The following is a 13,694-nucleotide window of genomic DNA, read 5'->3' as shown; positions in this document are numbered from 1 at the left end:
ATTCTGCTCATAAAAAAAAGAAAATCAAGTCACTATCAATTTCCAAGTAGGCAGACTTCATTAAAAACAATGGCCAGAAGCATACAAACTGCTCTGCGTCATAGCTGCCTTACGCGGTTGGGGGGCTCACTGTTGAGGTGGTAGCCATGGGCACCGTGTTACACCAAGCACTGTGGTGAATCTCTTTCCAGCCATGTTCAGACCTCAGGTTGGGGGCCTGAAATCAGTCACTCAGGAGGTATTTACATGACAGAAATAGGCGAACCCACAAATCAAAATCTGACTTCTGTGTCTGTAGGGTCCATGAAACACTTGCCAGCAGCAAGTCCAGTGGATCAGCAAAGGCTGCTTGGTACCTGAGATTCAGGCAGGGGCGAAAAGATGGAGCTGCACGAGCAAGTGAGGACCCCAGAGACAGCGCACTCAGCTAAGCAGCTTGGGGCGCTGGTGGCACGGGCAGCGCTGGTGTCCTTGACTCACCACATGTGCAGTTTTTGAGATAATCATGTTCTCTGTTAAAATTTGACCTGGAGCTGTGATGTGTTTTAACATATTTCTGATGTTAAATCCCCTTGGCCTGAGATAAATCCCGCTTGCTTATGGTAATTTACTCTTTTAGTATACAGTGCTGTTGAGTTATTTAATGAATATTTTACTTAACACTTTATATCAATATTGATAAGTAGGCCTGATTTTTTTTTCTCTCTGTGTTTTTTGGGGTTAGATTTTCATGTCAGTATTACGTTACTTTCAAAAACTTAACTTGGTCATTGATTGATGATGAATTGATTAATTGGCCTTTGGAGACAAGGCTCACTATGTGTTCCAGGTAGCCTTGAACTCACTATTAGCTCAGGCTGACTTAGAACTCACAGAGATCCTCTTGCCTTAGGCTTGAGTGCTGGGATAACAGGTGTGCGCCACCACTCCCAGCTCTCCTGTAATTCTGAATAGAAGAGAAAGAATCTCAACACCAGGAGAAGCCTTGGGGAAAGGCTGTAAGACTCTGCCTGCCTTTAATAGTGGTATGAGCTGCTGGGCGTGGTGGCACACACCTATAATTCCAGCACTCAGGACACTGAGGCAGGAGGATCACCATGAGTTCAAAGCTAGCCTGGACTACATAGCGGGACCCTGCCTCAAAAAACCAAAACAAAACAAAAAGGTAGTATGAGCTGCCCTGATTTCTGTGTGATCCAGATCTTGGAGTGACAAGTCAGGACAGAAGCAGGCTCCACACAACCTCTCCTTTCTTCCTGCCTACTTCTTAATGAATTCATGAGAATTCCAAACTGGGCAGATATCAAGGAGCACAAGTATGGCTCAATTTTTCAGAGAATTTTTTGTTCAAAAATTTCTTTATGGGGCTGGGGAGATGGCTCAGTGGAATAAGAGCTTCCCTGGCAAGCTCAAAGGCCTGAGTTCAATCCCTGGTTCCACAAAAATAAAATAAAATAAAGATGAAGGCAATATTTTTTTTAAAAAATTTCTTTATTAGTATTTTCTTTTGCACATATCTGAATGCTTTTCAGTGGTTGCCTTGGGTGTTGAAAAAAAGAAAATCAAAGTGAGTCTCCTAACAGACACAGCTGCCTTTGCACCTTATGCAGGTCACAGATGACAATCAGGCCTGGCTTCTGACTGACAGCTTAGCAGGGCTGGTGTAAATCTCTGGGTTGCAGATAAGCAGGCTCAGACAGAATCCAGAACATGCAATGGAAGCACTTCCTAGGGGGCGGCGTCCTGTCCTGGAAACAGACTTGTGGCAGTGTTATTAATATCAAGTTTACATTAAGATATTTTCAGTTTTCAAACAGAAGCACTCCATCGTGCTGGAGCAAGCAAAAGAGAGAACAATGCTGGCAGTGGTTTATGCACTATCATATCAGAAGGCACGGATCGCAAAGGCTATTTGTCCTGGGGACCGGTGGCTCTTTTGCCAGGCATCAGGCAGCAGAAGGGAATCTCTCTGTAAATTCCAAATGGGAAAGTGCAGAAGAAACAGCAAGATGGGAGTGCAGTTGGGTCAGCTGTGCCAGGGTCAGGCCCTCCTGATAAGGCTGCAGGCACAGAGGATGTTTTGTCTCTGTGGACCAGCACTGTGCAAGACCAGGCAGGGTGGGGGATGCTGCCGCAGCCGCTGCCCCCTGGGTTTCCCCTGCCTCTCCTTGGTGGCCCACAGCTGGCCTTTCCCTGGGAACTGCAGACCACTAGAATCGAGGACCTCAGGAAATCTTCACTTTGCAAAACACAGCTGTTATCCAACATCCATCCTCCAAGCACACTGAGCTTTTCAAGATCTAGTTCCTCTCATTCTGCACTATCACGTGGGTATCATTATTCTAACCTGTGAGAGATGGGAGAACGGGCCTTGGCTCACATGAGCAAGCAAACCTGGAAGGTGGGAGAAATGAATCGAACACATCTCTAAAGAACTTCAGGAGATTCTCCAGCATCCCAAGGTTTATGGGGAGTCATTTGGTGGTTTGCTAGTTGCTTCTACAGAAGTGGTGGTAGACCTACAGCATGCATGCTGCAGTAGACAGTTTGTATCACTGAAAGTTCTGAAAGGTTCACCATCACTTTTCTAGAGAACACAAAGCATAATCGACTCGGGATGGCTGCTACCGAGAAAATCATTTATTTGTGTATGTGCTTTTCGGCAGCCTAGACTGTCTGAGGATTTTGAATATGCGCATGGATTGAAATTTGTGTTTCCTTTTAATCCTTCAGATTTGAAAGGCACCAGCTCTGCACCCCAGATCAGCTCTGCACCCCGGATCGCAAGAAGATTATTTTTTCAAACAACAGTCACCCTTTGACAGTAGGTAAGATCAGAATTTATTATACTAAGTTTATAACTAAAAGTAACCTTTTAAAAGAATGACAATTCTTTGCACCATTTCACTATAAAATGGGTTAGCTTTTACACATTCTGCTGTGTAATTTACCAGTCAGTTGGAGCTTACAGTGACATATTTGTCTAAGACAAAACAAAGATAGGAAAATGACCTAGAAGTTGAGAAATAATACAAACAGTACACAAGAAATCTCTTTTACATTCCTCTTCTTTTTCTACCCAACTAATAATTGCAAGTACATTATTTTATCTTATGATATTTATAATTAAGATAAACACTGATATAGCTTGTCCCTACGGCTCATGGGAGGTTACACACTCACCAATCTCTGCCACACTAGAGAAAGTGGCTTTTTGGACCAGATAGGCTCCACCAAGGAAGTGACACCCGCACCAAGCACCTTCCTCTCTCTGCCTGGCCGGATTGGGGTGCGAGCTCAGTGGCTGAGCATTTATGCCTTCGTGGCTTGATCCTAGGGCTGGAGCAAGGTCTTTAGGCTCCAAGTGCATCTAAGGAAGGCAGGAGACGAGCATTACTTAACAAGAGTAGGTAATTTTAGGACTCTGGATTGCAGTCTGTCCGGGAAGTCACAGGATGGCTCATTTTCCTGAACTCCATAGGGGAATAAGCTGCACACTGAAAACAAGAACTGTCAGAGAGTCGACCCCAAAGCTAATCCAGAGGGTGTGTGCTGAGGTGGGGTCAGCTTCTGCACAAGCGTTTCCTCACTTGGTGCCTGAGGAGGCCCAGCAGTGAGGTCCCCCTGCAGCAAACCAGACGTGGTTTCCAAATACCATTTCCTTTTCTAAGAATAAGGGACACTTTGGAGAAGTGGTCATTGCCACAGCTGGGACCAGGACAGTTCAACCTGGGGGTGCCAGGGAGTGAGGGTGTGGCTGAAAGAGCTTGCAGTGGCAGCACCATTTCAGAGTGAGCAACTACAGGGCTGGAATAGAGCCCTCTTTGAATATGCACATAATTGTTCAGACCGGATGGTGGGGAAATGACTGAATGAGGGAGGCAGAGAATGCTGTCTTCCTACAGAAGCATCTGCAAATCCTAAAACTAATGTGGGGGGGGGGAGCAAAAGGGTACGGATAACAGGATATAGGATTTTCTCAATCTCAAAGTGTTTCCGCCAAATGTGTATTGATTAAAGGAAAAACAATAACTTCACAGCAGAAAATACTGACAGATGCCACTGCAACTGAGTGGCCAGGATCAGTCAGTAGTAACAAGAGGCACTGAGCCTTGTGCCTGGGTATAGGGTCCTCAAGGGGCACCCCAAACCTTTGGCCTCCTTCCCTGTGGGATTACTGGAGAGCTGAGATGAACCCCAACAGGGAGACAGCTCACAGCTCACCTGTGCCCCAGGGTGTGGGAAGCTAGGAAGGGGCCAGGAGATACGGCATGTGGATGGTGTGGGACAGGACACAGCTGGGACCAGGACAGTTCAATCAACTGCCGTTGATTGCCAAGTGGGACCCTAAAACTGAAAAGGGACATTGGGGGGACAGCTGGTGAGGTCCAGGAGTGTTTGGCAGCACTGTGCCGCCATGGGTTACTAGTCTGGGTAACCGAGCTGGTCATACCCTGCCCACCCTTGGGAACTCTCTTCACACTGTGTCCTTAGCTTCACTCTGCCTTGGAGCATCTCAGAGCCCTGAGGCTGTTTTGGTTGGTTTTGTTTTGCTGGGCTGAGGGTGGAACTAAAGCCCTCACAGGCGCTCAGCAACCACTCACCCCTGAGCCACACCCCAGCCGTCAAAAAAGTTGTTAAAAAGACACAGAGGTCCTGAATAATCCCTCTTGCTACCTTTTCACTAACCAGTGGAGCAACGCTGCTGCTTGCTTGAAATCCTAGAAGGCCTGAGGCAGGGGCATCCTTTTCATCTGGGGTTTTTGTGAGCTGCATTTGGAAATTCTCTCCTCAACTATGTTTTTTCTGGGGCTAGAGACTGAACCAAGGCCCCAGCAGGCCAAGTCCCTGCTCCCCTGGGAGACCTGTGAGCGGGTGACTCCACAGGGCTGGGCACAGCTCCTGGGACAGCACTAGCCCAGCTCCCAAGGTTTTTGCAAAAACAAAACCACAACAAAACACAGCTCCTCAAAGTGCACTCCTCGGGAACCCCGCTTAGCCACAGTTCTGGGTGGAGGCAGCCTGGGTTCGTGGGAGTGTTCCAGCCAGAACTGTGGATGCGCTAGTATCTCATGAATCACCTCCTGGTCCACCAATATTTATCAGCAAGATGAGACTTAACCAGGACCTTAGCCTCCTGTTTGAACGGTGAGATGACTGTTGTTCTTAGATGAAGCGTGCAGGAACTCTGTGAGAACAGGCAGTGCAGAGGGGACCTGGAGGCCACAGGGAGAATCCGTGACAGCACGAAGGTTGCCTCAAGGATCTACTTAATCTTAGAAAGCCTGCCTCCATCTAAAATAGAAAAACCAAGCTCTTAAGAAACAAAGGTTAGATGTGTATTTTGGTGTCTAGAAATGAGTGGTCTAAACTCAATTGTTTTGGCATGAAAACTGAAATACGAAGTATTTAGAATTTGACCCTGATTGTGTGTCTGTGTGTGTGTCTCTGTGCGTGTGTGTGTCTGTGTGTCTGTGTGTGTAGAGGTGGGTGGCACTTCTTTTGCATCTCCAGTCATTTCAGTAAACTGTGTGAGTTTGCAATTTTAGGGTAAAACATGTGATAGCAGATAGTAGCTGGAGAGACAGAGATAAAGGGAGACAGAGAGGAAGAAGAAGGGAGGAAGGAGGGAGCGAGGGAGGAGGTGAGACAGGGGAGGATGGAGGCAGTTTCAGCTTTCAAGGTGGAAACATTGTGCAGATCGGTCATGTAGCATCACCACTGAGCTTTACCCTTTAACATTTGCCTGAAATGAATAATTTATGCGGTGTCTATCTGACCACAATTTTTAAAAAGTAAGAAAGCAATAACAGAAATCTTCAGTGGTTCCATTCCACTTTTCTGCCAAAGTGACTACCTTAAAGACAGCCTCTGCTTGGGGACATTTATCCTTAGGGAACCTTTTTTAATGTAGTGAGGATTCTCTGGGCATGATTTTCTCCTGACAGTTTAAATCACCCCCATACCTTAAACCGTGCAGTTGGAAAAGGCCTGGTGAGCAGGAACCAGCAGAATGGGTGGCCTGGGAGAGTCGACTTGTGGGGTTAATTTATAACTAAGACAAACGAATCTATAAAAAAGGAGAAAGCCCCATAAGAAATATGTTAAGTGATGGTAAAGGAGAAAAAGGATTTAGATGAAAGGCACCCGAACCCCTGCAGGCCCAGTGCTTTTATGACTGAAGAATTCAATTACAGGTGTGCTGCACGGGCAGGGCGCAGTTCTGCAGATCACTGATAGGACGCTCGATCCCTAGCATCCCTGTCTGTGCACACGTGATGTCAGCAGCCGGGCCTGGCCAGACACGTGGCCTGGCCTCCCCTCAGCCTGAGTCACAGGGCTTTGGGGTTCAGCGTAGATCAGATCTTAGGGTGGGCAGGTAGGTGCCACACGGTACCCTTGGAACTAAAATTCAGAACTAGGAAAATTTACTTCTAAATTTTGTGAATTTGTTTCATTTTACATTGGTTTGTCTGTTTGGTTTGTTTTATTTCTTTTTGGTGGTGCTAGAGATTGAACCCAGAGCCCTTGCACATGAAAAACGTAAGCCTTGCCACTGAGCCTCAACCCAGCGCATGTTAATTTCTTTTAAAATAATTTATTACTAAATAGCTATAAGAAACATCATATTTAATTGTACAAAAACTATTTTACTTCCTTAGTTTCTTCCAATTATTGTTAATCTCTCTCTCTCTCTCTCTCTCTCTCTCTCTCTCTCCCTCTCTCTTTCTCTCTCTCTCTGACTCTGTCTGTCTTGGTACTACGGATTGAACCCAGAGCCTTCATGCTGACCTATATGCCCAGTCCCCCTTTTTTAATTTTTTTGTATTTAGTACAGGGTTTACAGGGTCTACAGGGTCTCACTATGTAGACCTGACTCCTAGTGATCCTCCTATTTTCAGCCTCCCAAATTCTGGGATTACAGACACACTCCACCACGCACCCAGTCTCAATCTCTGTCTCAGCGTGCCCTGGAGGCAGGGCCAGCACAGCAGGCCCAGGGATCAAACCCCGGGGCCCTGCATCTGCCTAAGCAGGAGCTTTAATTCACTGAGCTCTTTGGCTGGCCCTATCACCAGCCCTTTTTAATTTTTTTTATTTTGAGACAGGGTTTCACTAAGTCACTCAATTGCCCAGGCTGTGCTAGAATTTTCTATCCTCCTGCCTCAGCCTCCCCTAGTGCTATAATCACAGGCATGTGCCCCCAGGCCCAGCCCTGTACACATTTATTTACTGGCAGAGACCAGGTAGCACTTTTACTCACATCACTTTGTTTCTGCCTGCTCTCAGATGTGTCCAGAGGACCTGTTTTAGTGACATTACCTAATTTACTAAGCCAGGTTTGGGGTGTTTACATCATTTTTCCACAATTACAGCCCCGCTGACACTGATACGCTTGCCTACCCTGTGCGTGTATCTTCAGGTGCTTCTTTCATTTCATTTTAAAACTTATTTTCTTCAGAGACATTACCAGGAAAGGAGTGTAGAAGGAAAAGTGCTCAGCAGCTTCCCTACCTCTTGTGCTTCTGGTTTTTGTGACCTAGAAAACTGGCAAATAGCTCAGCGGATTAGAGCGCTTGCTTAGGCGGACGCACCTGCGGGTTCCATCCCCAGCAGCTGTGCCGGCCCCGCCCCCACCCCGGGCACGCTGAGGGCTGCTGAGATTGGGTGTGGCAGAGCAGCAGGTAATCCCAGCTCTTGGGAGGCTGAACACAGGCGCATCACTACCAGTGAGATCCTGTAGACCCTGTACTAAGAAAGAAAGAAAGAAAGAAAGAAAGAAAGAAAGAAAGAAAGAAAGAAAGAAAGAAAGAAAGAAAGAAAGAAAGAAAGAAAGAAAGAAAGAGAAAACTGGCCTGTGGATACATCAGTAGCAAAACTTTGCAGGCTAAGTTTAAGTGGCTTCTGTCTGTCTGTCCGTGTGTCTCAGTGATTTTTCTCTTTGTGGCTGTGCTATAGTGGAGGCCAGAGTGTGTCCCCAGTTGCTTACTGTGGCATTTTGTTGTTTAAAAAGAAGTTGCCATTATTTAAATCTGCAGATTTAAATAAAACATGAAGACTGTGTGTTGCAGGCCCCTGGAAATTTTTTTAAGGCTCTGTATTGCTAGTTAATTGGAAGGAACCACTGCTTTTGAAAGTGCAGGTTTCATAAAGTAGGGCTTCTATAGAGATAGAAGCAAGTCAACTTCTAAAAAAAAGTAAATATTTAAATATTTAAAATCAACTGTGTTAGCAGCCTGGAGCCCTTGCTCAGTAGTAGAGCCCTTGCTACCCTATCAAACATTCCATCCCCAGCCCTACAGAGGGGTAAGTAGCAACTATTTTACACTTCTGGCTTGAATATTTGAGGGAATACTTTTATAATAAAGATAGCATAGGAAAATTATATATTTAATATCTTTTAAAATGAAGATGACTGTCATCTCAGCCCTCAGGAGGCTGAGGCAGGAGGATCATTGTTGAGTTGAGACAAACCTAGACTACAGTGTGTTCAAAGCCAGCCTGAACTACATAGAAAGACCCTGCCTCAAAACAACAAATTAATTAGCTAGTTAAGTAAAATATATTAAAATGAATAGAAAAATATTATGGTGAAAATATTTTTATCTTTAACTTTCTGCTTCAGTTAAAAGTCTTCACTGTCTCATTTTCCTCAGTTTTTGTTTCCTCTTTAAAAAAAAAAAAAAAAGCTAGTTATGAGCTCTCCAGTTCTAGTTAAGGCATGCTTGGTTCCTTGGTTACTTCCAATAATTTATATGTTAAAAATAATACGTATAGTTGTACTGAACTATGATATAGTAAGAGCTCAAACGTGGACGCTACTATCAGCCCATGGGCCAGACTGTGAGCTCTTTCATTTTCTTCTAGTTTTATTTTTTCCTTTAAAACTCATGAATTCCTTGTTCTCCAGATCCTATGATCTGAAATAATTAAAATTATATGATGTTTTTAATCTTTTATATTCCCAGTAGGCAGAACATAGGAAATTAAATGACGTAAGCATCTTTAATAATCTTTAAAAGTCATGAGACTTGGTAGCCCGGACAAGAAACAATTAGGAATAAATTTCAGGGAAATACCATTATGGCACGACTCTAGTTTTCTTTTGTTAGCGAGCCCCAGTGCTTTCCTTTCCAACCCAAGGAATATGGACCGTGGGCGCCTGTTAAGGTTTCAGTTTTGTCCGCATCACAGAAATCTATATTTTGCCAGTTTACTCACTATAATTTGTGATGGCTGTTGTGCTTATCTGCTGAGGAAGTACAGCAGCTCCCACTGGGGAAATACCATGTTAAGTTGATCCTAAAATAAGAAATCTAAGGGAAAGGTCACATCCTAATAACTTGGACATATCTAAATTCCCAAGGAGCTTTGGAATCATTTGGTAGGAGCAGCGTATTAGCAACGTGCTACTGAATTTCTTCCAGTCAGTGCTTTGAAACTGCAGCGCTGTTGTGTACAGAAGTAACTGCCAAAATACAAATACAGTTGGCAAGACCATACATTTATTTATTTATTTATTTATTTACTTATTATGCCTTTAGTACTGGGGATACAGGGTCTACAGGGTCTCACTACGTAGGTTAGACTCAGAGTGATCCTCCTGTTTTCAGCCTCCTAAATACTGGGATTACAGGTGCATCACCACACCCAGTCTCAATCCCCCATTCAGTGTGCCCTGGGGGCTGGGATGGCATGGCCCGCCAAGGATCTAACCCGGGCCGCTGTTCTCTGCCTAAGCAGGCGCTTTAGTCCACTGAGCTATCAGGCCAGCCCGCATACATTTATTTTTTAAGGACAGGGTCTCACTGTGTAGTTCAGGCTGACCTTGAACTCACAGGCTAGCCTCAGACTCATGGTGATCCTCCTGAATGCTGGGATTAGAAGCAGGCACCACAATACCCACAAGGAGGCCAATCTTAGAAGAATGAAGACTGTAAGATTCCAACTATTATGAAAGTCCGGAAAGATCTATCATACCTAAATAACCACAAATTTTTGTTTTGTTACTTTCACTGGAAATATAAGGTCTGTTATTCAGGAGGTATTATACTAATTATATGTAATGAAAATGATCACTCCAGAGGCTGAGACAGGAGGATTGACACAAGTTTGAGGCCAGCTTGGGCTATATAGTTAGTTCAGGGGCAGTCTGAACTATATAGCAAGACCCTTTATCCAAAAAAAAAAAAAAAAAAAAAAAAAAAAAAACAAAAACAAAAGGCTAGCCTGATAGCTCAGTGGACTAAAGCGCCTGCTTAGTCAGAGCGCAGGGGTCAGGGTTCAATCCCCAGCATGCCATGCCGCCCCTGCCCCCAGGGTGCACTGAGATGGTGTTTGAGACAGGGTGTGGTAGTGCACCTGTAATCCCAGCACTTGGGAGGCTGAAAACAGGAGGGTCACTATGAGTCCCATCTTTCGGCAAGGTGTAATATTCTACCTTTTACTAACACAGACCCTGGTTTAGACTTTGGAAGAACCCTAAGCATGTAATTCCAGAGGCCTTAGCTGACCATAGAGCCAACCACTGTGGGGGTTGGGTCACTTGGCCACTACCCAAAGCTCTAGACTGAGTTTCCTTGTCTGTTGAGGAGGGAGGTGTTTATTGTGAGGTCAAGTAGGGCCTGTAAGTGAAGGCCTCAGAAATTTGTCCAGTATCATCTGTCTTTAAGGTATTACTTCAGTCTTCTTTTAAGGATTACTTTAATCATCATTTACTCTTTTTTAAAAATGTATTTGGTAAAGCATCTCACTATACAGCTTGAACTTGTAGTGATCCTCCTGTCTCAGCCTCCCCAGTGCTGGGATTACATGTGTGCCACCACTCCAGGTCTCAGTGGCTGGCTTAGCGTGCCTGGGGGCAGGACCTGTGCTGCATGGGGTGCCAGGACTGAACCCCAGTAACAGTGCTTGCCTAAGCAGGTGTTTAGTCCACTGAGCTGCCTCACGGGTCCTTTCATTTACCCTTATCTTTTCCAAATGGAGCCAAACTAGAAAGAGGTCAAGGATTGCATTCTATCCTCTCAAATTCACAGTCACTCACTAAAACTCACACCCCAGTCACTGGGGGAAGCCAAGACACACTGTGAAGGGTGGCACTTCACGGTCCCTGCTGCACCCCGTCCAGCACATGCATACCAAGTGTCTGTGTCTCTGGATACATTTTTCCATGGAGCGATGGCAACTGGTTAGTGCTCATCCCAGCATACACCTCCATGTCACCAACCCCTGTGGTTCTGATCCTCAAGGTCCTCTCACAGCAGTGAGGTTGTCACAGGGCTCCACTATTGTGCCTTTGCAGTGTGGTCTTGGAATTGAGCCTGTCTTCTAGGTGTCCCTAGCATTTCACTCCATTTCCAGCCAATATTTTGTGGGAAAACTATGTTATTAAAATTCTATTATTGAGATAGATTTTTATTTCCAACCGGAGCCACAAAGCTTGCTATAGAATCAAATTCTTTTAAGAACATCTGAGACACATACAGTTTTGAACATTCCTGATCTGAAAAACTGAAATCCAGAACACTTAAAAAAGCAAAATTTTTTAAACACCAGTGTGACACCACAAGTGCAAATTTAAGACAGATATGCCCAGAACAATGCAGGCCTCACCTTTGGAAGGTGCCGTAGAGACATCCACAACTCCACGCTGCTCATGGAGTGTGTCAAAAGACAAGGTCTTAGGAAACATAGGAGGAGGTTGAGCCAGGAACTGAGAGCCATATCGTGGGCACCAGAGGGGCTCTGAGAAGTGTCTGCCTGGTGATGTGGCCAGGTATGTCAACCGTGGTCTTTCCAGTCACCTATTATTGTCCTAGGGCACAGGTGTGTACTCAGCAAGATCTAGTGTAGCCAAATAACTTCCAGAAAGATCATTCTGCTAGCCCAAGGTAAGAGCCTGGATCTAAGATGAGATCTGTTAGACTCCCAAGCCCAGGGATGTTTTTCCAGGGATCTTGAAGTGACATTAAAGAGTGACCAGTAGAATTAGTGTTCTCAAGGGGACACCTCATTTACAGACACCACTGGGGAGGGTGTCACAGGTGACAAAGGGTATGGGGCGTGGCTTCAGGCCAGTGACAACATTAGCAGCAAATCATCAGCGGTGCATCAGGTGGGGAATAGGGCTGCACACAGGAGGAGGAAGTCAGTCGGGGAGAGACAGACCCTGTGAGACAGGCAACCACCCATGCTGGGAGGAGGGATGCGAGGGTGCTGGGACCACATGCCATGGGGTAAGAGAGGACAGGCAGACAAGTCAGGGAAGTGCAGATTTACAAAAGTACAGTGCCAGCAGCAGGCAGCCTTTTGTGTCCACAGGCTGTGCACACAAGCACCAACTCCCGTGACAGCAGATTGGAAATCTTCAGGAGGCGAGACCTATGTCTGTTCTGAATGTGTCCAGGCTTCTTCCTTATTGCTATTCCCAAATGCTAAGTACAGCTCCCTAGATCGCGTTTTGGTTATATCAGGCATGGTGAGTCACTTAGGAGGAGAGCATGCGCAGTAATTTACAAATGCTATATCTCGTCATACAAAGGAATGGGGCATCCGTGGAATGGGTATCCTGAGGGTTGTGGGCCCAACCCCCTGTGGACACAGAGGACAACTGTGTACCTCCAATGTTATATGTCACTTGGGAGAAATCCCACACAAGAACGATGAGGTGATTGCATGACCCTAACCAAGCTCCTCTCTCTCTTCTGGTCTCAGCTTTCCCAGATGCTAGATAAATTAGTTTAGACAAATGGATTTAGTCCTTGTTGTTATTTGAGACAAGGTCTCACTATGCAGGCCAAATGGGCCTTGAACTTACTATGTGGTCCAAGCTGGCCTGAAACCCACAGCAGTTCTATCTCAGCCTCGTAAGTGTTGGGTTACAGGCCCGCACCACCCCCCGCAGCTGTAACTTTCCATTCATAACTTTCTGAAGACCATCAATTCTTAACTTTCTGCGCTATCATAGAATGAGATGGCCTTGATCCTTTTACAGATACAACAATTATATAGCTTTATATAGTGAAGGAAAATGTAGGAGTTACTAAAGTGAAAACCAATACTTACAGAAGTAAAAAGGAATTTTTAGACCTTAAGCGTGCGGGTCACAATTTCTGGAAATTACTTGGGAGAATACCTGAAATGCACCACCCACTGTTTTGAAAGCAAGTCCTCTCTCTCCTGTGCTGAGCCCCAGTGCCAGGCAGCAGCATCTCCTGTGTCACTGCACTGGATCCCTGTTTAGTAGGGGAAGGAAGAAAGGTTGCCTTACCGAGGTAAAACGCCAGGATCGGAGCTCTGGATGTCCCCTGCCGTTATGTCTCTCCTCCCTGGCATCTACTTAGTTCCCTCATCCCCTCCGGACAGTTCAGAGACTTGCTCTCATTGCATATCAATTAACTGGTTTTCTTATGAGGTTGATTTTTGGTGGAAAAGAAGGAAAGCTTAGGAATTGACTACCCTTTCATGGAAGTCTTAAGATTTTCAAAAATGCCCTTGGTAGTAAATTAAAAATCAATTTGCCTTCTAAGTTTTCATTTGAGTTCATTTAAAACCTGCCAAGTATGTTTTCTTTGTGAAAATAAACTATATTTTTATATTGTGGTGGAAAAATGATCTGGGAAAAAAATCTCTTTCTGGACAAATGTAGCGATGCTGGCATAAAAAAAAAAATCAAAACCACAAGAAGTCATCCC

General features: G+C 45.1%; 1 protein-coding gene across 3 annotated transcripts in view; it reads left to right on the top strand.

Annotated features, from left to right (window-relative positions):
- Pparg (peroxisome proliferator activated receptor gamma) overlaps nucleotides 1–13,694 on the top strand; it is a 136,091-nt gene that overhangs the window by 24,305 nt on the left and 98,092 nt on the right. For all 3 annotated transcript variants that reach the window (XM_023705958.1, XM_023705960.1, XM_023705959.1), the window contains exon 2: nucleotides 2,734–2,828. The gene's annotated coding sequence lies outside the window, so the exon portion shown is untranslated. The remainder of the gene's footprint in view (nucleotides 1–2,733; nucleotides 2,829–13,694) is intronic.

The sequence above is a fragment of the Octodon degus genome, unplaced genomic scaffold (assembly GCF_000260255.1).
Source record: "Octodon degus isolate 3935 unplaced genomic scaffold, OctDeg1.0 scaffold00233, whole genome shotgun sequence".
Classification (NCBI taxonomy): Eukaryota; Metazoa; Chordata; class Mammalia; order Rodentia; family Octodontidae; genus Octodon; species Octodon degus.
Note: the sequence above shows the minus strand (reverse complement) of the source record. Positions and strands in the feature narration are given on the sequence as shown.